Source organism: Podarcis cretensis (genome assembly GCF_951804945.1).
Source record: "Podarcis cretensis genome assembly, chromosome: 4".
NCBI classification, from domain to species: domain Eukaryota; kingdom Metazoa; phylum Chordata; class Lepidosauria; order Squamata; family Lacertidae; genus Podarcis; species Podarcis cretensis.
The window spans coordinates 23,605,679-23,632,582 of NC_137173.1; the positions used below are offsets into that span (position 1 = coordinate 23,605,679).

General features: G+C 42.5%; 1 protein-coding gene across 6 annotated transcripts in view; it reads left to right on the forward strand.

Annotated features, from left to right (window-relative positions):
* Positions 1-6,844: 6,844 nt before the first annotated feature.
* ZC3H12C (zinc finger CCCH-type containing 12C) overlaps positions 6,845-26,904 on the forward strand; it is a 48,236-nt gene continuing 28,176 nt past the window's right edge. Inside the window, exons 1-2 of one of the 6 annotated variants that reach the window (XM_079973568.1) lie at positions 6,845-6,910; positions 13,915-14,077. The gene's annotated coding sequence lies outside the window, so the exon portion shown is untranslated. Of the gene's footprint in view, positions 6,911-6,952; positions 6,999-7,042; positions 7,137-7,161; positions 7,302-7,509; positions 7,909-13,914; positions 14,078-26,904 lie in introns of those variants that run through there. The other 5 variants (XM_079973569.1, XM_079973570.1, XM_079973571.1 and 2 more) reach the window with 5 other exon arrangements.

The following is a 26,904-nucleotide window of genomic DNA, read 5'->3' on the forward strand; positions in this document are numbered from 1 at the left end:
TAACCTGAAGCGTATGTAACCTGAAGCGTATGTAACCCGAGGTACCGCTGTACATGGACTTTCTCAGAAATACACTAAGAAAGGAGTGAGTGTGGAAAAGAGAGTAGCAGAAAGTGACAATTGATCCACTCATCAAAAACCACCAAAACAAATAATCTGTCACCCTAAATGGAACAGTTTTGATCCCAATTTTCCCCAGCTTTTGGGATTATCCCCATATCAGATAAACCCAAGTTTACAGAGGGAAAGCATCAAGATTGGTGTCATCTGAGAGCTAACATCATGTGGACTATACAAATTAAACGGAAACACAAACAGCAGCAAACACGCAGTAAACTCTGGCTTGGACAAACCTTAGGTTTCCTTCCTTTCAGCCTAATGTGCACCCTGGGGAGGCTGTAAGCATAAAAGGATATAAAGATCAATTGGTATCTGTTCTTTATATAGTTCAGATTATGTCTGAAAGATATCAAAGTTGTAGAACACAGTTTTTAAAAGGTTGCTATCCCCTGCAGATGTTACAATCTCCTCTGACATGATTATTCACTGATAACAATGTTTCTTCCCAGAAGTAATGACATTGATTAGCTCTGAGTGTCTATAAGGCTTTCTTTTGCTGATTTTCCCCTCCTGCTGATTTCCCCCTTTTAAACTCAGGCAAGGCGATTAAACCTGACTCATCTATAAAACACAGGCACAAAAACACAGGGCTCACACGCTTGCTTTGCTTGAATAGAACGCTAACTATCTTACCACATTTATAGATTACCAAATAGAACAGCTACCTTAAAAAAACAAAAAGAACTGGAACAAGCTGTTTTTTAAAATAAGTAATCAGTTTCATGCAATCTTTCCATGTACTCTTAAAAAAAAAGCTATTAGGGCGCTTATTCTGAAAAGGGTTCTATTTTATGGGTTTTTGTCAAGCCATTTTTTCACTGAGGACCAAAAGAATTGAAGCAGGAATAGTGGTACCTCAGGTTAAGAACATAATTCGTTCTGGAGGTCTGTTCTTAACCTGAAACTGTTCTTAACCTGAAGCACCACTTTAGCTAATGGGGCCTCCCACTGCTGCCGCGCTGCCGGAGCACGATTTCTGTTCTCATCATGAAGCAAGGTTCTTAACCCGAGGTACTATTTCTGCGTTAGCGGAGTCTGTAACCTGAAGCGTCTGTAACCTGAAGCATCTGTAACCTGAGGTACCACTGTATACACCTGTCCTCACATTTTTTCATTCCCAGTACAGTGGTACCTCGGGTTACATACGCTTCAGGTTACATTTGGATAGAAACTGTTTCTCAGGCGGCTAGTCCTAGTCTTTATAACCCTGTACTGTACCTTCTTCCAGAAGGCAGAAGCTGAAAGAGATAATTTCCGGGGTGTGTACTATCCTGCACTATCTCTGCAGCTTTCTTATGACACCTGGAAGCATAGATTTGATCTAAGGTGGGAAGAGTGCAACTCCCAAACCACACACAGAGACCACACAGTGTGCTGCAGCTAGAGGCTGTGGGTGGGGGGAATGTTACTGTTTAAAACAAAGTTTCCAATTTGAAATCTTTCTAATCATATTTTGCAATATGATTGCAACAGAAACCCTTTAGAAAAAGAAAAACGAGGCAGGCCTCTGGTCCTGCATAAAAGAGGAAACCATTGCATCCAGGAACCAAATTATTCATGGCTTATGGAGCCTTCCAGGAACTCATGAGGGGAAAGTGTTAGAATTATTAATGTGCAGAATACGTAAACAGGGATGAGAGATATTCTGCTCACGGGAAGGCTGCTGTTGTGGAAAATGAATATACTCTGTGTCAGGGTCAAGCGCAGCATATAAAATCCTTTCCAAATAGCCAGCTGACTGGACGCTCTTACATATCTGTCGTTACACAACTTTACATTTGATGCACAACTGCAACAAATCAACCAAAGTTCAGCACTTTCAAATCCCTTTGATTTCAGCTGGAGCAGGAATCTCAACTAGATCGTACATGACAGATGACCAACCAAGCGCTGCTTTAAAATCTCCCAGGAAGGAGAGTCTCAAGGGAGTCCATTCCACTGTTTGAACAGCTCTTACTGTCAGAAAGTTCTTCATGATGTTTAGTCAGAATCCCCTTTCTTGTAACTTGAAACCATTGGTTTGAGTCCTACCTTCTAGAGCAGGGGAAAACAAGCTTGCTCTCTCTTCCATGTGACAGTCCTTGAGATCGTTGAAGATGCCTATTGTATCTCCTCACAGTCTCCTGATGAGAATCCCTTCAATTCCTTCATCTACATCATTTACATCATCTGATAGGAAGTGCCTACAGAGGGTGGTGAATACAGCACAAGATATTATGGGCTGTCCTGTGAATCCGCTGGATGAAATAGCGGAAGAAAGTTGCCTCAGGAGAGTGAGGAAAGTTCTCAGGGATGATTCACACCCTGGTTGGCACTTTCTTGATCTCCTGCCCTCGGGCAGAAGGCATAGAAGCATGATTAGTCGCACCAACAGGGTAAAGAACAGCTTCTATCCGTGGGCTGTTAGGCTGCTGAATGACAAGATAACAACAGGGCAACTGACTTTTGGGTTGGGTGGGTGTGCATCAGTAAACGAGGGAAATTAAGACTAAGTGGGGGGTGCTCGTGTAATCTCACTGTATACAAGTTGTACAAGTAACAATAAAGTATTTCAGTTTATAAAGATGTTGAACAACAATGAGCCCAGGATAGACCCCTGTGCCACCCATCACTTGTCACTTTTTCCCAGGAGGACAAGCAACCATTAGTGAGCACTCTTTGTGTTTGTTCAGCCAGCCAGCTACAAATCCACCTAACCATTACCTTATCCAGCCCACAATTTACCAGCTTCTCCGCAATAATATCATGGGGGGGGGGCTTTGTGAAATAAAGATACACCACATCCACAGCATTCCCCTGATCCACCAAGGTTGTAGCTCTATAAGAAAGAAAGAAAGAAAGAAAGAAAGAAAGAAAGGAAGGAAGGAAGGAAGGAAGGAAGGAAGGAAGGAAGGAGATTTGTCTTGCCTGACTTGTTTTTGAGAAACCCATTTTGGGTCCTAGTAATCACAGACTCACAGACTCTGTCATAGGACCTTTCCTGGTGTCAATGTCAAGTTCACCAGTCAGTAGTTTCCTGGATCTTCTTAGGCCTGCCATGAAATGGATAGTACCTGAAAGTGTTGAAATTTGGTTGGATTGCATCTATACTATGGGACCCTGAACTTCATGGAAGTACAATGTGATAATAAAACAAAGACACTCTCTAATCGCACTAATTCAGTGGTGTATACTGAAGCAAATGGAGTCATACATCCCAAGAATATACATTAGTGCAGATGTCACCAACAAATCTGTGCTGGAAGAGAGTGTTCCACAACATGGGACTGGTGACACTAAAAGCCAGACTTCTCATTGAGGCCATTTGGGCCTCTGTAACATGGGTGACAGAGTGCTCCTCTCAGTGATTGAAGTGGGCTTGAGTTGTCCGGAGCTTTGTGTATGAATACAAGAACATTGAACCAGTCCTGGTAGGATATGGGCAGCTAATACAGATGTTTTAGCAGAAGTGTCACATGTTGTCACACAATATAAAGGGACAGAACTGCAAGGGCTTAGATTACAGAGGCTATTAAGTGTATTTCATAGTCCTCAAAATACAGCTCTGTGGAAGTATTTGTGTAAGAGATTGCCACTGGAAATTATATAGAATGGCTTGCTTTGCAACACACTCAAATCACTGTCACCTTTCATCCATGACAACCAAAACCAGAGAAACAAATACTTTCATTATTTTAAGACCTATTTCCCAATCCTGGCATGAGTTTAATCACTCTAATTTGTGCTTTTCTAATGCTGTCAGCAGATGTTTGCTTTTTTTAACAAAGAACATTTTATTATTTGATGCTGGTTTCATTGATACACAAGGGACAGTAATTGTAGGGTGTTTTGATAGATGAGCTATCTACCTTGACAAGGAACACTGAAATGCAGTAACAGCCTGCTTTAAGATTATAGTATAGTTATTCCCACATTCTGAAAATAACCCAGAGACAGGAGGTTGTCTCAAGTGGCAAAACGTCCCAGACAAGCCCTGGTGAGGGGAGTCTTCAGTTAACAATAATCACCAGGTCTTCAATTAATACAGCTTCCCATGTCATCTAAATGTGGAAAGTATGGTTAACGGCTTCTGAACAAGCCAAGATATTATGCCATGGTTTGAGTCCAAAGCTGCTAACCATAGTTTCACAGTTCAGACAAAATGAGAAACTATAGTTAATGAAATACCTCCTGTGCAATGTAACTCATTAAGAGTTGCTAGGAATTGTAACTCTGGCCACAATGACCAGACTTTAAAGAGTGCTTTATAGGTGTAGTGTGTAGGTCTGATTGTCTGTATGTGGCTGTTGCACTTGACACCTCTGAAATTCTTTGGGTACATATGGTGGTTGGCAAAATGTCAAGCATACAACAACAATTCAAATATATGTCTTTAATTATTTGTGCGTCTTTTATGTTGTCGCTGCTTACTCTTCTTTCAGGGTGATATCCAACTTCATGTGAGCAGACATCTACTTGCACAACAGGACTTCTCCTTCCCCTTCTTCCCGTCACAGTCCTCAAATCTGCTCCAGAGGACCCCCCGACCCTCAGGAAAATATTCTGGGAGCTGTGCAGGCATGGTGTAGCCAGGATTTATTTTAGTGGCGGGCAGGCTTTATGTTGGGGGGCGCATAACCAAGTTATCTGTGATGCAATTGGTCAGGTAAGTATTTTTATTTATTTACTTGATTGGGGGGTGGGCAGCTGCAAAGAGAATTCTGTTCCATTCATACCTGGATGTCACTGAATTCAAGCCAGTTTTGAAATTGTTCCTGTAGACTCCCTTTTTAAAAAGTGTTGAGAACCACCTTGAATGCTATACAGTATACAGGAGGCGACCATTTTGCTCACTTCTAATTGATGCGCAACTGCCGACATGTAGGTCCTTTGGGACCCGAAAGATGGCAGAACTGGGGCAAACGCACACAGGGGCCAGGAATGGAACCCCCACACAAAATGGTTGCCACCTGTACGCTAATAATAATAAAGTAACCCACCCATCCTACTTTTTCTTCCATAATTCAGTGACTCCAAACATAAATGTGGTAGCCGTGTGAACCAGCTTGGACGAATACTTGGATGAATATACCCATCCAAATCATATTCTAGTTTTCAATAGATGTTAAGCATTTTGGTCATTTAAAGTGTACTGATGGGCATAAATAGTTCCATAAATGAGACATTAACACTTTTAATTAACTAAGGCAGCTGGCCTAACATTGTTGCTGAACCATCCTGAGATCTATGGATGAAGGACGGCCTACAAATTTAATAAATAAATAAATAATTTCTGCAGTGAAAACCCACCAGAACTCAAGGTCGGGCTGGCCCAAGACATTTCAGCATCTGAGGTGGAACCCAAAATGGTGACCCCTTGCCTGTCAGAGAAAAAGGGGTGAGGGGATATCGGGGGGGGGGGAGGCGGTAAAGAAAAATCAACATTGGGATCTGCTGCTCTGGTGGATCCTGCTACCTGATCACTTTGCCATATGTGTGGGCTGGGCTCGACCTGGCTCAACACTTCTTGGACGACACGCCCTCTGATCTAGAGCTGTGCTCTTCTTACTTCCAGCTTTGAGGGACTGGTTTCATAGATTGTAGAATTGGAAGGTACCCCCGAGCATAGCTGTCAACTTTTCCCTTTTCTCGTGAGGAATCCTATTGGGAAGAAGGGAATTTCCCTTTAAAAAAGGGAAAAGTTGACAGCGATGCCCCTGAGGGTCATCCAGCCCTAGGGAAAGAAGAGGATTTGTTAATGCGGAAAGAAAAGCAGTTTCTCTTGCAACTTCACTTGCTCCGTAAGTGAGCACTGATGCTAAAAACAAATGATGGGCTTTAGCTCTAACAAGCCGCCAGACGTCTTAGGGTGCCAGTCTCTGCCAGCCCACCCTACGCCAGGCACCCCCAACGTTGTCCCTTTGTCAGCATTTGTGTTCGGATGCAATTCTTACCAACCTCCCTCCAGCAGGAGGAGGTTTAGCACTGAGCTGAGAGAGCAGCTTTTGAGCACTGCCTTCCCTTGGCAAAGAGGAAGCCTCCTTTTACTAAACAGAGGAAGCAAAGAAGCCAGCATGATGCCTCGCAGGGAAGAAGGAGAGAGGCTTGTCCCAGAGCCCTGGGTGCTACAGGAGAGGGCATTTAAAAAGGTCCCCCCAATCTGCTGCTGACACGAGCCAGTTTGGTTTCCCACGTTCAGTAAGGACTCGCTTGGGGCTTTTTTCGGACAAGAGCGGGATGAGGAATTATTGGGATGGGGGCAGGTGCCGTGAGGGGTGCGGGGTGCTCCGTCTGCAAGCCCCACCTCTTTATTCTTCCAAATTTTAACCAAATCACCACCCTACCATAGCTTTTTTTTAAAAAAAGCATCCTCACAAAAGGTCCCCCGTCTGTAATTCGAGCACTGGCAGAAAGGATCGAAGGGCTGGACAACTCCCATGAGAATCCAAGGGAAGAGGATGATGGAGGCAGAGGTAAGGGGTGCTGTTTGGAGGTGGGGCCGTACAGCAAGGTAGGAGAGGGGAGCAGAATTGCTGGGGCTGGATAAGTTTGGGGCGAGGGGGGGGGTTGAGGTGATTTAGAAGCTTATGGGGTGGGTCCGCGATGTGGGGTGGGACCTTGTGCTTTGAGAGATCAGTGGGGAGATTGAAGTTTTTCTGGCAGGGTGGGGCGTACAGAAAATGTGGGGGAAATCGGTTCCTGGACGTGGACGGAGATCACGGGGGGAGGGAGGTTCGGTAGAGGGAAAAGCTTCCAGGGATCCAGTTCGTGGGAATGCAAAGGAATCTTCTGGCGCGTGACGGGTTATAGGGTAAAAGCAACATTTGGGATCCTGAAGGCGGGCGGCAGAGCGGGGCAAGGCATGGGCTGGGTAGCAGGGAGTGTGGGGCCGTCGGAGGGCACCCAATATTGGGTGAATGAGTGTAGGGACAGTGGTGTAGGGACAGGCAGGGCGAGTGGGCTTTCAAACCATGCCCTAAGCATCATAATAATAATATATGATCTCCGCCAGTAATTTCAGAGTGCAGTCTCAGAGGGTAGTAATGCTGGGTTGATTCATTCATTCTTGGTGTGTCACTGGAGTCTGTACGTGTGGCAAGCAAGGGATGGGCTGCATGTGCCAGAGCTCAGCCCCCTGGCCTTGGAGCATGTGCAGAGAGCGCCTCAACCACACCAACGCTCGGGTCACCACCACAAATGTTGTTGTTGTGTGTGTACCCCCCCACCCCACCCCACCCCGCCTAGGATCGTGGCTCACTTTTTGTGGGGGTTTGGGGCCGTTTACATGGGGAGCGCCCCACTGAAAGCCCCCGTGGCGAGAGCAAGAGAGGAGGGAGGCGGCCCTTCCTTCCCCCTGCTTTATTATAACTGCCCCCTTCCTAGCAGGTGGCTCCGCTGGGAGGTGTCTGGCCGAGGAAGGCCGCCGCCGCCGCCGCCGCTCCGGTGGGGCGAACGAGGCCCTGGCGACGGGGGGCGGCGTCTGGAGCCGAGGAGGCCGCGGGCTTCCCCTTCCCCGGGTGACCCTGTCCGGGTGGCGAGTGAAAGCCGAGACCGCCGGGAGACTCTTCCCGTTGCGCCTGGGCGGGCGGGAGGCGGTCGTGCGGAGGCCCAGCCGGGAGATCGCCGGTGGTTTCGCAAGGCCGAGGCGGACGCCGGCGACTCCTCGGGGTCGCGTAGGGGAGCTTTCCCCGGACCCCCGGCCGCGAAAAGGTCGTGGCGCGCGCGGACAGAGGCCGGGCTGCAGCCCCTCCGGGGGGCGGGGAGGAAGAGGAGGGGGGAAAGGGCCGCTTCGCCTTGAATTTGAGGAAGGTGAGAGACCGTTTCCCGAGCCTCTCATATATAGCTCAGGGACTGGACAATGGAGCCTTCCCTCTTTTTCTCCGCCACCCGCTAACCTGCATTTCCCACCCCTTCAGCTGCAACGCTTTTTGCCCATATTCCCCCGGAAAGTTTGTAGGGTGTGTTTTTTTTCTCTCCTAGGATTTTCCCTGGCCCCCTCCTCCCAATCAGGCTATTTCGCTTCAAAATGAATTTATTTGCTTCCCCCTGCTCCCGCTTCTTAAGTCCTTTGATTCCTTTATTTAAGGACTTACTCGCCTCTCCACCAAGGAGCTGTGTTTTATAGTATAAGCCTAAACAGTGTTTGGATAGGAGTATGTCACAATGAAGTTGTTATTGTTATTATCATCATCATCATTTACTTGATTATTATTATCTTTTTCTTAGTGAGTCTGGTTATAGGATTGTACTGGTGGGCAGAAATCCTGAATGTTCACATACCTGGGAGTAAGCCCTATTGAATTCATTATTAAATTGGGCTGCTAGGGGCAGACAGCTATCCTGCAAAGTAGGTCACACTCAACTTTGTCCTCTTGGATACCTTGGGTATATTTTCCTACTGATAATCAGTGAGGTGCAGGTGACAGTAGTTGGTTTGGAGAATCCATTTTTAAAACCTCACTCAACCCTGAAACTCAGTGTGGGATTTTGCAGCCAATCTCATTCTGAATTACTTCATAGGTTTGTTGTGAGGAATAGAGGTGAGGGAACAGATAAATCAACCTGAGCTTCTTGGAGGAAGGGTAGGATAAAAAGCTAGCGTTTCCATTTACAGTGTGATAAAACAGTATTTGTAAATGTGCATGCACTGATTTGGTGCACATGTGTTGATATTGTGCCAGAATGCAAATTGTGAATCAGACCCGCGAGAGTATAACTTGTTCAAAGTCACCTAGCAAACTCATAACTGAAGTCTTGCATTTCCTTAGCCAGTGCAACATTCTGCCCACAACCATATTTCCTCTGTGGCTGTGTGAAAATCAGTGGGTGCGCCACCTGACCCAGTATCTAAATGACAGAATTATTGAATAAATAGATTATATTTCAACATTCCATCCCCTTTCAAGAACTAAAACAGAATGATTAGTGTTTCTTCATACACAGAACACACAGGTGATCAATGCAGTCCATACATATTTACTCAGAAGTAAACTCCATTGACTTCAGCGGGACTTACTCTCAGATAGGTTTATGTATAGAACCACAGTTTTAATTGGTATCTAGTTTTGAGAGAGAGAGCTGGAATGTGGCAAATATGATTCTAACCCAATGGCTAGCTGTGCTGCACGTTGATATTAACAAACATGACTAAGTTCGTTCCATTAATTTCAGTAGGTCTACTCTGAATAAAAGGTATAACACCACCCAATATTTTTAACAAGTGTTCTTTTGAGGCTAATGTATATACTATTTTAAAGTGTGACTATTTTAGGAGTAAAAATCAATAGTAAAAATATGTATCTATCTGATAAATTGCACTATTAAACATTGTATTTATGCAGTTTTTGAGAGTTGCTTGCTGTTCTGAATGATAATTGGAAGTCTCATCTTGTGAAATTATATACAGGACTCACAAATATTTGAGATACCATTTGCTGATACTTTTTGTATGGATGAAAGTTCAATACTGTATAATGAATTTCAGTTAAGTTGGTGAGAACTGCATCTGCAATGATTGTAAAGATATCATGGTTTGAGCTGAAAGGTTTTCTCATAAATATTTTTTTCAACTATAGTGCCTCTAGTCTTTTGTCTTTAAAAAGGTATGTTCCTTAGGTTTAAAAAACGACAACTGTGATGAATCCCCAAAGTTCATGTTCTGCTGTTGTTTTATTGTTAATAATTATTCAACATAATTGGATAGTTTCTTTATTTGTCTTTTTTTACTTTCTTCTGTGCAGTAAAAACTCTTCAGATAGCTTCATTTGGAGCTCAAGGGATAGAATTTTATTTCTCCTAGTTCTGTTGTTGTTGGGAAAGTATATATCTAAGAGAATTTTTTAAAAATCAGCCCAGGGTTACTGTGGTTTTGTTTGTTTGTTTGTCCACAATCTGCATTGGGTCTTGGGATCTTGCAAGCATTTTCATAATTATATTAGCTATTACCATAATTTTAGTTTTACAGATCTTGATACCTCAAGTGGAATCCAGAAACAAGGCATCCAGATTTATTGTATATGCCTACTAGAATAAAACTGCTTTAAACAGGCGGTGAAGTAGCTGGGTGATTCATTGCAATCATGAGCAGATGGCAGAAATCTAAACAGGAGATCGATCTGGGTTTTTTGTGCTATCTGAGCATACTTGTCCACAAGTAGACATGCATTACTTACTTAATTAGCCCTGTGGCACATGTATTTTTTCTCCTTTTCAGGATTGACTGCCCAGCTGTTGCATGTTTAGGTAGAGACAAATGCTTTTAGAAAGTGTAAGGCTGAGCTAGATGAGCTTATTCTTTCACATATCTTACAAAATAAACTCTGTTTCCACTGATTCAACATCAGAGCTGGTTTCATGGATGAAAGTCAGTGTGGCGAATGGTGGTTTTCTAAGGTCGGTCAGTTTTTCTGCACCAAATATAACTACCCAAATACAATACAGTCACTATCTTTCTTCATATTTACTGCCCTACCCCAGATCTACTTATATGGCCAACTATTGCCCAGTCTCAAATATTCCATTCTTGGGCAAGGGGATTGAGCAGGTGGTTGCTGAACAACTCCAGGCATGCCTGGAGGATGCGGACCATTTGGATCCCTTCCAATCGGGGTTCAGACTTCATCATGAGACTGAAACTGCCTTAGTCGCACTGGTTGATCATCTCCAGTGGGCTAGGGACGAAGGTGAAAGCTGTTTCCTAGTTCTGCTGGATTTCTCAGTGGCCTTTGATACCATCAACCATAACATCCTTCTGGACCGTTTCGAGGAGCTGGGGGCACTGTTATACAGTGGTTCCGCTCCTTCCTCCTAGGCCATGTCCAGAAATTGGGGGGGGATGAGTGTTCAGACCCCTGGGCTCTCACTTGTGGGATGCCTCAGGGTTCCGTCCTCTCCCGCATGCTTTTTAACATGTATATGAAGCTGCCGGGAGGTATCATCAGGGGGCTTGGGCTGGGTGTTCACCAGTATGCGGATGATACCCAGCTCTACCTCTCTTTTAAATCAGAACCAGTGAAGGCGGTGAAAGTCCTGTGTGAGTGTCTGGAGGCAGTTGGAGGTTAGATGACGGCTAACAGATTGAGGTTGAATCCTGACAAGATAGAAGTACTGTTTTGGGGGGATGGGGGGAGGGCAAGTGTGGAGGACTCCCTGGTCCTCAGTGGGATAGCTGTGCCTCTGAAGGACCAAGTGTGCAGCCTGGGAGTTGTTTTGGACTCACAGCTGTCCATGGAGGCGCAGGTGAATTCTGAGTCCAGGGCAGCTGTCTACCAGCTCCATCTGGTATGCAGGCTGAGACCCTACCTGCTCGTGAACTGTCTCGCTAGAGTGGTGCACGCTTTAATTATCTCCCGCATGCACTACTGCAATATGCTCTACGTGGGGCTACCTTTGAAGGTGACCCAGAAACTACAACTAATCCAGAATGCAGCAGCTAAACTGGTGATTGGGAGTGGCCGCCGAGACCATATAGCACCAGTCCTGAAAGATCTACATTGGCTCCCAGTACATTTCCGAGCACAATTCAAAGTGTTGGTGCTGACCTTTGAAGCCCTAAATGGCTTCGGCCCAGTATACCTGAAGGAGCGTCTCCAGCCACATTGTTCAGCCTGGACACTGAAGTCCAGTGCCAAGGGCCTTCTGCTGGTTCACTCACTGCGAGAAGACCTGTTTAGAGACGTTTTTAATGCTTGATGTTTTATTGTATTTTAATTTTTTTTTGCTGGAGGCCACCCAGAGTGGCTGGGGAAACCCAGCCAGATGGTCGGAGTATAAATTATTATTATTATTATTATTATTATTATTATTATAAAAAGCATTTTTGCATTTTGCTCCAGGATGGGATCAACATGGGTCTCCACCTGCAGGGAAACAAATAACATTTCATTTGAGCCAGGAGTTGAAGGGCATCAGTTTCTCCACGTGTCTGTTTTATGGCAGTGTGTTCAAACTTGTGATCATCCCTCCTGCCTCAAATTATAGTGTTACCTTGGTTCTCAAACTTAATCTGTTCTGGAAGTCCGTTCTGAAACCAAAGCGTTCCAAAACCAAGTCATCCTTACCCATAGAAAGTAATGTAAATCTGTTCCAGACTTTTAAAAACAACCCCTAAAACAGCAATTTAACATGAATTTTACTATCTAACGAGACCATTGATGCATAAAATAAAAGCAATAATGTACTGTACTATAAAATAAACAAGACATTATTGTAGATGATAAAAAAAATCTTACCTGCACTAATGATAGTCACTGTTTGGATGGGGAGCTTTTATCCCTTTCCGCAGTCAATCAATCAATCAGTCAATCAATCGTTAGCTGAACTGGGTTCCACACAGTCACAAAAACAAATTAACCAAAAAAGCCTCAAAAACAAAAACGTAAAATAAACAGCAAAAACAAAAGCGCCAAACATAATCCGTTCTGGAAGTCCATTTGACTTCCAAAATGTTCAAAAAACAAGGTGCAGCTTCTGATTGGTGCAGGTGCCCTGGAAACAATAACTGACAGCCGCATCGGACATTTGGCTTCCGAAAAACGTTCGAAAACTGGAACACCTACTTCCGGGTTTTCAGCGTTTGGGAACCAAGGTGCCACTGTACTGTTTCAGTAACTGCCTCAAATGTTTATCTGAATCTGCAACATGCAAGTATCCTCAGTATCCTCCTTAGAAATGTGATAGCTAAAGGGAAAGCCCATAGCTTGATAAGAGTATGCATGCAAGCATAAGACCTTGAGCATCATTTGATAGATCTTCCTGAGCCCTTCTGTCTCCAAGACTTTTTGAAGTCCTGCCAGAGAGGGGGAGCCATATATTCTGAGCCATATAGGCAGCTTCATATGTTCATCTGTAATATGGCCTGATCCTATGTGTACATTTTGAGGGTCTGGCAATTTAAAACTTGCAACCCTATCCCGATTGTGTTGGCTCAGAAGTCTCATCTGTCTCTCTGTTATGACCTGATGACCAGGTTGTGATTCTGCAATCCTAAGCATGTTTGGCCACTGCTTATGTAATTGGGAATTGGCAAGTGATGATCAGTTCTTTATACACTGCCTCTTTGGTTGCCCCAACCCAGTCAGATGGGCAAGGTACAATAATTATTATTAAATTATTATTATTATTATTATTATTATTATTGAAAAATCCTTCTTATTCCCTGACATCTTCACTTTGTATAAATGGTGAAACTATAATATGTGAAACATATATTACCCCAGATAGAGAGGAAAGGGCATGGGGCAAGGTTTTTCTTTTCTTTTATTGAAGGATACACACACCACACACTTTCACCCTAAAGTCAAAAGGCTCCCAGGCTTACGAATATCAGTAATAAAAACCTGCCCTTGGGCTTCCAACCTAAAAGACATGGCACAAAAGGAAAAGTGATTGGAAGGGAGGAGGAAAACAAAGCAAATCCTGGTACTAGCTCTTAGGGGGTTCCTGTATAAACAGAAAAAATCAAAGAGAGGCGGATCGAAAGTTGATGGACCCTCAGCTGAGCCAATGAAGAGGCCCTGCACTAGCTCCTCTCCCTCTGCTATAGCTCGATGGAATGGCTCCATCAGGGTTAGTGTTTGAGGTGTAAGAACTTATTGTCCAGGATACTTGTTTCCTATTTTAAACTTTTTGATCAAGGCAAAAAACCATTGTGAAAGTTAAGTGGATTTGTACTTTGTGTCATCAAGGTTATTTTTATTTGCGGTAGAATTTCAATTTCCTCCCCTGCATAACTGAAGACGAAACCAAGGTATTTTGCATAAGCTTCAGTGAAAGCATATCAACTACCTTATTTCCTTGTGGTTTATTATTTTACAGGAATATTCATATGCACAACCTACGCTGTGTTTTCCATATGGTAATCAGTAGCCCACATTTTCTCACAAGACGATTCTTGCAAGTTCAATGGGATGGAACTCCAGGGAGCGAGATGCTAGCATCCAGTATGATGGTCCGTTTGCCCTGAAATCCATTCAGCTAGGTAAGAACATCTGAGATGTGGCAGGAAGGGACCCATGCTGGTCTTGAAAAGTACTGTATGTGCAAAATTAATATGTAAATATAGCTGTGCTGTTGATGGGAAAAACCCAGTATCTTTGCGGTTTATACAGTGGTGATCTAAGTGGTTCAAGCCCTGAGTTGGCAAGTATTTACAGCAGCGGGCCTGCCGTTTATCAAGATGCTTAAAAAATGCAATTAGTTGTTCTGACTGTATTTTCTAATTCATTTTGGCAGGCCCTAATGTCAGTTGAATAGCTAGTCCTTCAGATGTTATTAGAAAAGATTTCTATATGAACCCAACAACTAAGAGCATGCAGAAAACACCTCCATAAATAAATTCACCACAAGCATGTTGAGTTTTCTTTCTTTCATCCACAGCTCTAGGCTAGAACACACAACTGAGAACAGTTTCCTAATAAATGTATGTATTTCTACTGTGTTCAAGGGGCTGCGTCTCAGCTGCTTTATAAATTCTAGAATTTCACTGAGTTACTTGTAAATTGTAATGCTTAGACTATTTAAGTAAAAATTAATGGTTCAGCTGAGTTGATGGAAACTATTATCATTTCTATTTAGTTCACAGAGAAACCAAATTTGATTGTTTATGTTGTTCGAAAGGGATATCTGTATAAGCAGGTGATGTTGGAAACTCAAACTATGGAGGATTTTGTGCTTTAAAGGATTTCAGTAGAATATGGGGAATTGAAAGAATTGTTTTCTGTTTCTTTGCAAGTAAAATTAATGCTCCAAATTTCTCCTTTTGGCACTTGCCTAAATCTAAATTTTCAGTAAAGAGAAATGAATATGATTGATGGTTCCTTGAGACTAACTTTTTAGAAGCTTTCTATTGTAAAGAATTGGGGAAATAAATCTGACCACGAGAAAACATTCCGAAGTTTTTAAAGGGACAGTAATAACATAGGTCATGCAAAATCTTCATTTATAGTCTGCAAAGAAGCCTTAATCTCTTGTTAAGGCCCCAATTGAAGAGTCAAATTTCCTCCTTGAAATATGTCCAGAAGCCAGCTAGCAGCCAATACAACAGAAAGTACATTAACATCACAGTCTTAGGCATGTCTACTTGTTATGTTTTACCTGAAATCCTTGAATGATAACTTAGGGCAGTCTGCTATCTTGGGTGTTCACACCTTAATGGAGAACATTTCCCATCATATTGTCACTATCCTAAGTCCCCTATATAGAATCATAGAATTGCAGAGTCGTCTAGTCCAACTCCCTGCAGTGTGGGAACCCTGCCCACAGCCATCCCTGGGTTGGCTCAAACCACCAACCTTCTGGTTAACAGCCAGACACACTGACCCATTGCACCACAGGAGGGCTTCATCTCCTCAACAACTTTCCTTGAAGTGAGTTCTTCCTTAACTTGGAAAATTACTTGGAAAATAACATATATATATTTTAAATTACTCTTAAGAACCCCATTTCACATTATAAAATGTTTCCGTGGAAGTTCCCCAGTCCTTTGCAAAAACAATCATGGCGCCATCCGTATAGTTTGACTACTCGGCTGGTGAGGATTTGTGTGTTATCTAGGCAACCAGTCAAGGAGAAAATTTCATGGCAGACATAAAGCTCTTTCAGTGCAATGCAATGCATCTCTCACCAGAAGGAAGGCATATTTGAGTTCAGTTAGCTTACTTCCAAGTCAACAAAAATAGGATTGTAGCATTTTATGTTTCTGGCCATATTTGAAGCTGCTGCTGCTGCTTCTGCTGATGATAATGCTTATACCCATTGTATCAGGCATGGGGAACCTGTCCAGGACCAAATTATCCTATTTGGCCTGCAGAGCTATTGTAATTATGTTAGGTGTGGGGCAGGTAAAGCCTCGGCTGCAAAGCAACAATTGAGAGCCTTAAATTGTGCTCCTCGTTGTTCCTCTAAAAGTTTGCTGCCAAGTGCAAGGCTTGGCTGGGATCAACACCACTTGGGAAATCTCAGGTGGAGCAAACCCTGCTGCAAAGGAAGTGCTTCACCCGACAGGCATTGTAGTATCAGGTGACTGCCAGATGGACTGCCCCACATCCTGTCAGCATGGCCTGAGGCAGCTGGACGCATGAGGATTCAGCCTGCCAAACAGATTCAGTTAAGCCCCCCTGAGTTCTATCTTAGGACAACCTTGCAAAATAAACACACAAAATTACTAGCCTGCCTGCTGTCAGTCCTTGTTTTAAAAACAAAGCCGGAAAGCAGAATACCACCTTGCAGAGAGCCAAATGTGTGCAGAAGTCAGTTAAGACAAGCATTTATGGAGACAAGGAACATGTGTTATTTCAGACGCTTGCAAACACAGAGAGCCCCATAGAAAACATTACACATACTCTACTCGCAGGTGCATTCTGCCACAACACGATTTACATAGGGGTATGCAATCCACAAGACATGTTACAAAAGAAAGAAGATGGCCATATTCAGCTACCCACTCACTAAATGACCACTGACACAAACCATAAGTAAAACCAACTATGCTATGTAAACCAGGGGTTGAAACCAAAGTTTGAATTGGGTTCACAAGCCATGGTTATGCAGAACCTCTCCCCCCTTTTTTTTGTAAATGGTGAATTTCATCTGGTTTTTTTTTTTTTTTTTTTTTTAAAAAGACACATTAATACAGTGGTACCTCGAGTTAAGTACTTAATTCGTTCCGGAGGTCCGTTCTTAACCTGAAACTGTTCTTAACCTGAAGCACCACTTTAGCTAACGGGGCCTCCCGCTGCTGCTGCTCCGCCGCTGCACAATTTCTGTTCTCATCCTGAAGCAAAGTTCTTAACCCGAGGTACTATTTCTGGGTTAGCAGAGTCTGTAACCTGAAGCGTACGTAACCTGAAGCGTATGTAACCCGAGGTACCACTGTATTGGGAAAGGGGTGGAAGGGGAAATTACTGTCGAGCGGGCAGGAGGGAGTGTGTGCACAAGGCAGGTCCTCATTTTGCAGAACCATGCCTTGACAAAAACTAGTTTTAGATTAGCTGCGAACCTGAATAAAGCCTAAAACAGACTGTTACTTGATAACGGGAAGCTTTGGCTTGAATCCAGTGCCACACTACATAATCGCCCCATCAGTGCAAGGAGTTCCACTTGTGCAATGGGACTTTCCCCGTTCTCTTCCTGGGTACACCATGCATCCTCCCCAAACCTGTTCTGAAGGGCTTGGGGGAAACCCCAGAACAGATTTAGGGGAAATGGACATCCTGAGCACTAGATTAGATACAAGCCATTATTAAACATTAGAGAGGGTGGCACAGCCCACTACAGACTGACTTCATATTTGATACTGATGCTGAACTCTTAACTTAGGATACTAAAAGAGAGGGCTGTTTAGTGAAGTGTTTTGCAATGAGCTGGCAGTGCTATTATCTTAGCTTTCAGAAATATGACAGAAAAGGAATGCAATAGTTAGAAGTTTTAGATCAGAATCGAAGGAACTACCTGCAGTGCACATACAATATATTATTGCATATACCATTAGCTATAGCTCATATACAGTTATATTTCATTTGCCTGTGAAAAAAGACAGCCCATCAGCTTCTGGTGATAAGTACTCTTAAAATCTTGATAAGATCTACACACCATGCTGTTCATTTAGCACTTACAGTGTTTATCTCAGTGCAGCTGAAGAGCACTCAAAAATGTGTAGGTTTCTCCCATGGGTACAGAAAAATGGGTAAGTTTTTTTTAAAAAAAACCACTGAATTCCCCCTTCTTTTATAAGAAACAGCTTTTATTAACACTGGCCCACCAACCATCTGTTGATAGTCGGGATTGGTAGTGTAAAGAAACGCTTGAATGTCATCTCTCTGCAATGCAAGATGTTGTAAAAATTAATATATATTGATGTTAATTGAATTGCCATTTCTAGTTTCGAGGGAATGGTTTCCAAATGCATTTATCATTGTCAAGAAGCTGGCAAGTGTGAACTTTTTAAGAAGTACGGTTGAGTTGAAAACAGAAAAGAGAGGAATAGAAGGTGTACATAAATGCAAATATCTAATAAATATTCTGAATGTGATTTTGCATGCTCAGTTTTCTACAGAGAAACTTTATGATGTGCTGACAGTAAACAGATTATTCAACAAGACAAGAAAGTTTCCATGCAATCTTAAATATGTTGGGTAAATTGATCTTCAAATCAATTTTGGTTGAGAGAAATTTTCGAGTTACAGATAGGTAGCCGTGTTGGTCTGCCATAGTCAAAACAAAATAAAAAAATTTCTTCCAGTAGCACCTTAAAGACCAACTAAGTTAGTTCTTGGTATGAGCTTTCGTGTGCATGCACACAAAGAAGTGTGCATGCACACGAAAGCTCATACCAAGAACTAACTTAGTTGGTCTTTAAGGTGCTACTGGAAGAAATTTTCGACTATTAGAAGCAGCATAAATACATTGCTAAAGCAGCAAAAATCAATTATCTCGGTCTTCAGGCAAAATTTGAATCAGAAAAAAAATCTAATTTCCTACATTAATTGAGAATATTTTAGCATGTTTGACCATATTTAATAACTAGAACAAAAAAGCATATTAATTTTATGTGCTGTATAAGTTTCTGAAATATCTTCTCATAGCTAAAATAGTGAAACTGAAATATTTTCTGTATCCAATCAGTTCATTTACGAGTGCAGTCATGACCTCCCCATGTTAATGACTGAAGGGGTTATGAAGGTGTGTTGGTGATTTACTGCTGTCGTTGAGACAAGGGTTGCCCATTGGGGTTGTGGTGCCAGTCGCCTTGGATACACTGGTTTCAAACCTCTGAAGACTCCGCAGCTACACCAAGCTGGATTTGGTATAGTGAAAATGACAAGAAAAAGTGCTTCTCCAAACTCCACTTAGGATTGCTCTGAAAGTGAACCTTGTATGGTTCGAGTGTTGTATTCAGACTTGTACATGGAAATTACTCATTTTGGAATGCTTGTAAAAAAAATTAAAATATAGCATCTCTACATTATTCAGATTTTAACAGCACAATCCAATGCATGTTAATTTGCAAGCCAGTCCCATCGAGCTGAATGTTTTAGTGTTGTTGCCTACAGTCATAAATATATGATTTTGCATTCCTATTCAGAAGAGAGGAGGAGAAAAGGACAGCTGGGAGTGAGGGGAGAGAAGCCCTGACAGAAGTTGTGAGGTTTGAACACAAGTTGGCAGGGCAATGTCTGTGCATGTTTAATTGGCATACAAGAAATACTTTATTGAAGGGTTCTCACCCTAATTAATATACACTCTTCATATTCTATTTTGTGATGGAAAATAGCAGGATAAAGTTTGGGAATCTGAATAAATCAGCAGAGATTTTGCAGATGATCTATTATTTTCTTTAGTAGAAACTGATCATTATGCATAAAGTAAACTTTAACAAAGAGGCTTTTTGTATAATCTCCCATTTATAGTCATTTGAAGTATTAGAATGGCAGGGGGCATATGTATAATTCAGAAAAATGTGCGTCTTCCCCACCACTTTAAGTCTGGGTTTGGTGAAGGTATTTCTAGACATCAGAAAGCTTAAATCTGAATTTATTTCAAAGGATATTTTCTACTCAAAAGTAAAAGTACATGTTGATTATAAAGGGTCACCGAATATATTTTTCACATTCGCTTGCTGAGGAGGGCTTACTTGGAGGAATGCCTTGACAGTTGTCTGACAGTTTTGCCCTGATCTAAAGGACTGACTTCGTATCTCATTGGACCTCGGAGACAACTCTTGGTTGAGAAATGGTCACTGCTACATTTATAGAATGTAGAAACAGTATATTACAAGCAAACTGTAAACCGATCAAGACATTGGCAGGATTATTGTAAAAAACCTGCAGTTTCAATAAGATATATATGAGAATAGATGATTAAAAGAATAGGTTAAGGCAATTTGGATTATGCAGGATAGGTCGAAAACAAATGTAAGGAAACGCAGAAAGAGGGGAAGGGAGTCGAAATTGAAAATGTTAAAATTATGGTTAAATAATTGTTGTAACGTATATAAATGAAAATTATAAATAAAAAGAAACAATATATACTATTACCAGTGTATGTTCAGAACAGGCCCAGCGCAGCAGACGGTGTGTTGAATTTTGGTTTGCTAGACCTTCCTTCAAAACTCAGCTCTTGGTGTGGGCTTGAACACTTACAAATATTATTGTAACATTATTACAAAATGTTACTGTTTTCCATGTTGAAATCTCTCTTTCCTGAATGAGCATCTATACTGCTGGATATTGGTAATCCTTAAAGTTATTAGTTTGCGCTAAATATGACTTCTGCAACCTCAGACCATAACCTGAAACCTTAGGCATGCTTTGCAGAATAATACTGGCGTAGAAACCCAGAGAGGCATTTGTTTGCTTGTCCTTGTGAACATGTAAGCATTCAAAGTAAGATAAGGCTAAGGCTGCAAACTTATGCGCCCACTTTGAAGTATTTTCAAGTAAACAAGGCTAGGATTGGGGGATGTAAATGTCCAGAATTTTCAATGAATAAAGTTTGGCACAGACAGCTCTGCAGCTACTATCAGGCCCTGCCAGTAGCAAGCATGAGAGCCTGAAATGGAGAGTTCTGAGAACTGAACAGGGGTGGAACAGTCAGCTTTTGGATCCTCTCAAGCCTGGTGCAGGTGCAAATAATCCCCCGCTCCATTGCAACCAGTGGCAAGAGGAGAATAAAGGGGTGGGTGGATCTCTGCATGATGGGGAGGAGGGAAGTCATTATCCTCATTCTGTCCTGGCTAGTGCAAGCCAACAGGGCTTGGGATATGATGGAGAATCTGTATATGAACCCCTATGGACCCACATGTGTGGGTGAACAACAGAAGAACCAGCTGGATGCCTGGACTCAAAATGCAGGGCAAGCACACAGAGAGCCCCAGTAGCAGGGTATTAACCTCATAAAAATTAGCAGCACAGTACAGTGTTAGGAATATAGGTTGTTAAGCCTTTTTAACCTGCTCAGCTGCACACAGCAGCTGATCTCTTTCTACCTCTTGCAACGAGCAAACCACACACTGTTAAGTAAGTTTAAAATTCTTTACTTACAGATTCAAGATCTGTATCATACATTCTTCCGTGCAACAGCAAGGAAAAATAGCATTGGATAGAAAAGTCACTTCAAACATGCGGTCTGGGCTTGGGAATAAGCACAGACATGTCCTTCTCATGGCTTACATGACGCAGAGAGAGAGAGGAAGAAGAAAGAAGCTTCACTTTCTTTCCAGAGCAGAGGGGGCATGATCTAACTGCATCTAGCTAGCAATTACAACCATGTGGTTCTTAGCCCCTTCATGCACTGACTAGCAATTATTCATAGTTATGTTTGCAGTCTCCTACCCTGTTCACCTCAAATTTGCCTTCAGGGAGATACAGGACCTTCTGCAGCAAATGTGGCAGGAGGACACTAGGACAATAGCGAACGGGAGTCGTGGAAGCAGAATCCCGTTGGTGCGGCATTGGATACAGCCAACTGTTCTTTCTGCAACCAAAAGCAACTTAAGAATTTTAAAATATTTTTTTCACTAGTGATTTTGTTACATAGGTAAAAGTCTCAGCCTTTATTACTGTTCGGCTCTTTGGGTTTTGCAAGCTTCCGTTAGATGGGCTTGAATAAGAAGCGTGCTTTTGACTTCCTCCAACTAGAGGATGGTCGCAGAGGTGAACAGTAGTTTTGCCTCGGGGCCTGTTGATAAAAGCTGAGGTCATAGAAAATCTAGCTCCCTGCACAATACTAAAAAAGGCAGTGGGGCCGGGGAGGGGAGGGGAGGGGAGAGTATTAAGGTTTCTCCTAAGGCAATCTGCTCTGGCTATTGTGAGAAGCATAATATTGGATTAAATGTGAATGTCGCTTGTGCTGCGTTTGCGGTGCCACTTACTGAAATAATTGAAATCTACCCAGTGACACTTGCTGCTTTGCTTCTAGAGAGCAGGTTTGTGTCTTTCTCTGTGGTTTATAAATTGCAAATTGATTTGGCATGTCCCTCTTGTGTTAACTTTAAGATTCAGTCTTTGTCAAAACAAAAACATGCGCGCCTAATAATTTAATCTAGGCCAAAACTTGCTTGTTTAAATACCTGGCGAGGCTTTTGACTGTTTTGCATGGAAATTTGAATTTGCTGGAAGTCCAGTTGGTGACCGGCTGCCCAATGTTCTCAACAGAGAATACGATTTGAATTCCTCACGCTATAAATTAAAAGCACACTGTTAAACATAAGGGTATTATCTAGAAACCATTTAACGCTGCCATATTTGTGTATAAATCAGATTAGCCCTGCTGAACTTGGTGAGACTTACTGATCCAATCCTAAAATTGATGCAGCAACAAAGAATCACTTAAACTGGGGTGCATCAGCTGCTGCACCAGCAGTGTCACAAGCCGACGTCATAGTATCAGTGTTCTTCCTATGTTGCCAATCAACTGGTGCAGCCTATAAGTAGGAGCCCAATTTGTTTAGCCATTATTTTGGGCATCCACTTACCCCTCCCCTTGCAGTAATAATAAAAAGAACTGTGCCCCTCTGAGTTCTCTGCAGTTCGGGAGATGGGAGGGATGTTTTCTCTGCCTTTATGATAGGCTGTTGCAGGAGGGAGGCAGCAAAGCACTGCTTGTACCTTCTGCAAAAGCCCAGCCCACAGACAGAGAAACCACTCCTTTCCTTTCCGTGTTCAAGTGCAGAGAAACTGTCCACCTCTTGCCCAAGTTCTCTGCAGTAAATAGAGAATGTGGGAGTTGAGATATTTGCGCTAAGTGTGCAGGAAAGGGGCACTGGCTCAGGGTGCATGTGTGAGTGGTGGTCACTCTGGCAAACAACTTGTGGATACACACCCTTTTAGCAGTCTTCTAACTATTCTGTGATTTGGGAACGGGGGGGGGGGGGTATCAAGGGCCAGATAGCTTTGTAGAATGTGGGTCGTGTGCGACTAAAGTTTCCACCTGGATTGTAAGCTATTTTCTATTCCTACAAAACAGATTGCTGCCTATAACTGTATTATCAGTGTCAGGCATTTAGATGTTTTACCATGTGTGTGCCTATGTGAAAAAATAGTTCCTGGTGGCTCCTTTGGTGGAAATGCATTTCTCAGATACGCCTGACAAGTGCCAGTATTTATACATGTCAGGTCCCCCAACACACACACAATCTGTATCATGATTAGAGAATGAAATAGCTAGTAACAATGATAGCTAAAAATGGAGGCCCACAATCATAGGCATGGTATCTCTAGGGACAAATCATGCTAGGGACAAAAAACAGCCAGTGGTGATCACTGTCTTAATACCTTCCTATGTCATCTGACTAGTACCCATTCTCAGAGATGAGTGCTAGATTGAGTGGACCTTAGACTGAGTTATCAAATTCTTAGGTGGTGTATTAAAATCTTTATTATTCTTGTATATGCATCCCAATGTAATTCAGGACAGAAGATGCAAGCTGATGTATATATTCTTCAGTTTCTTTGTTTTGTTTGATTGTCCCAGCAAAAACAAACAGAGGAGAATCTCTGGTTCCTTACAGAAGTGTGCATATCCACTCGGCAGGCCACTTTTTCCGATGACCTGGAGTAACCTCTTGCATTTCAGCATTGTGTTTTAAATATAGCAGTGGGATAATGGCTAGACTGCTCAGTTTGCTGGATCGGAAGGCTTTGGTGCAGAACTGGAGCTTTCTTTGTTCCATCTGCTCTGTGTACTTTCTGGTAATGCCATTATACCCTGTCACCAATGTGACAAGAGACCCACATTGTTTCCTGCTTAGGTTTCTTTGTTGTCCTTGATGTTTCCAGTAGGAAATCTAGTATACTAGTTAAAACTCTTAACATTAACGCTTTTACAGCATGATTTAATAAAATTGCACTAACGTGTGTGTGTGTGTGTGTGTGTGTGTGTGTGTTGGCCATTGTCCAGGATCTCTAGGAAGAATTTAGAAATGACTCAGAGAAAGCTATCAAGACACATCTAAATAATATAGTAGCAATATGGTTTGTTAACTTTATCATATACACATACTGCTCAGTTAAGATGTTACAGTACCCAATTGGAGAACCATGGTGTGGAGATCATGAAGCATGTGCTTTCTCTCCTTCTTCCCCTTTCGTGTGTAAGTTCATTGTTGTTTCCATGGCTTGTGTTAATCTTCGTTTCCTGCAACACCTGACTCAAAACGAAACAGCGTTATATGTTAGCTTTAGAATTTCCTCCAAATCATGGTTTGAAGTGGGCTTGAAACCATACTTTTGATGGAGCCTCATTTAGGCCTTCAGTGTAGCTTGCACAGATTAGATGTCGCAGCAAAGTATAGTTATCGCGAACCATGGAGGAAGGGGAAAGGCAAAGTATAGTTATCGTGAACCATGGAGGAAGGGGAAAGGCAGGATGCATGAGCCTGCATGCATATCTGTAATCTCCAGCCTATAGTTGCAAGATTTTATATTGTTATGCCCAAAATGAGCCGCTGGCCGAAACATTCCGAATTTGATCCAGCATGGCATTACGTACCCAAAGGCAATAAAAAAATTGAACTATGAACTGCTTCTTTCCTTCTGATTTCCTCAATTTGCAATTCCTGGGCCCTTTAAGAGCTGGGACTGAAATCCCGTTTGGAAGTTTGGGCTCATCTTGTCATGGGCTTATACCATCCAACCATTTAGTTAATTGACAAAGGGAGTGGAACAAGCAACTGGAGGCATGACCTGAGTGATCTTAAAAGCCTCATCATCAACGCCAGCAGTCTCCAGAGCAGGATCAAGCATGTCCATTGCTGAATGGGAAATACAGTTTCCAGTGCAGCCTTGTGTTCAGTGAATTGGAGAGGGACCATAGCTTCGTGGTGGGGTGCATACTTCGCAGACATACGGTCCCAGGTTCAGTCCTCACCATCTTTAGTTAAAAAGGTAATTGATTAGCCTGTGGCACAAAAGACACTAATGAGAGTCACTGTATGGCAACAGTGGGTTAGGTCACTGGTCTTCAGCCTTGATCCAAGATGGGTCTCAAAATTCATGTTTGGGTTAAGAGTGGGTTCTGGGTCTGAAAAGTTAGAAGTCTACTGTTCTAGGCAGACAATTGGTCTGCAAAGCTACTGTTACTAGCCAGTCATTTCTGCCTCTCATAAAGTAAATTTGCTTGGGGTAGGATGGGCAGGAAGGCAGAGGGTGAAATCTCCTGGTCCTTTGTCTCTCTGGGCTTTTAACGAGCTCTTAAACAGACCCTGCTGTTTGTTTATTTGTTTGTTTGTTTGTTTGAGAAGTAATGCTAATTAGAAGGTAAATCAAGGGGAGCTCATCACTAGAATAATCTTGTGAACAATGGATATTCAGGGATAGATTGTTTTAGAATGAAGCATTTGGAATCCTGTAACTGAAGTGCTTTTAGAACCACCACCACTCCAGTAGTTATTAGAGTTGAATGACAAACATTTCCAGTAACTTAAATCAAGCATAAATAAATAAAGCTACATTTTATTTTTGTAAAAGGTACATAATCTCTGCAAAATGCTATTTACAAGAGTCCTGTGGCATCTTAAAGATGCATATATTTATTGTCACATTAAGATGCAGTGGTCTAGAGCTCAATCTGTAAGATGCAATGAATCAGATATGCACACGTGTGGAATAATAGTAAAAGGAATGATTTCTGTACGTGATTAACTTTGTATTCAATGTATACAATACTGTAAGCCTAGTCTTCGGAACAAGGATGAATGTGTGTAAATATATTTCATTGAGTCTTTAAGTACACTCCCAGAGGTAGTGTATATATATAAAAATGCAATCTAATTTTATTTTATTTTCTAAAGTATACTCCCAGATGTCTTTGCAGTTGACAAGATTTATTCATTATATTTATGTAAAGCCTTTCCTTCAAGGAGCTCAAGGCGGTTCTCCCCCCCTCTCCATTTTGTCTTCACAACAACCCTGTGAGGTAGGTTAGACTGGAAGATGGTGACGGACCCAAGGTCACCAGTGTGATTCAGGGCTGAGCAAGGATTTGAACCCACTCTTGCAGGTCCTAGTTTGACATTCTAACCACTATGCTTGTCTGTCAGCCTTTTCATCACTCCAAAGTAAGCAGTTCATCAATTTTATGTTATTTTAAGTACTTCTTCCCTCGCTCCCCTTGAATATAATTCTCAGGGTGGTTTTCAAAAATTTAAACACCACAATATGCACAATAACAGTGGCCCAGATTCAACTGATCCAGCGCACCAGCAGAGGGCAATGTAAGAGCTTCTGCTAGCACGGTAGGGCTCCCCCCGCCAAGCACCCACAGCTCCCTCAAATTCATAGAATTGGAAGGGACCCTGGAAGTCATCTAGTCCAACCCTCTGCAATACAGGGATCTCAACTAGATCATGCATGACAGATGGCCATCCAACCTCTGCTTAAAAACTTCCAAGAAAGGAGAGTCCACGAGTCCACAACCTCCCGAAGGAGACTGCTCCACTGTTGAACAGCTCTTACTGTCAGAAAGCTCTTCCTGATGTTTAGTCGGAATCCGATTTCTTGTAACTTGAATCCATTGGTCCAAGTCCAAGGGAAAACAAGTTTGCTTCATCCTCCATGTGACAGCCCTTCAGTTTTTGAAGATGACTATCATCTCTCTTCTCAGTCTCCTCTTTTCCAGGCTAAACATACCCAGCTTCTTCATCTGTTCCTCATTAGCCTTGGTTTCCAGACCCTTGATCATCTTGGTTGCCCTCCTCTGCACACGTTCCAGCTTGTCAATATCCTTCTTAAATTGTGGTGCCCAGAACTGGACACAGTATTCCAGTTGTGGTCTGACCAAGGCAGAATAGAGCAGTACTATTACTTCCCT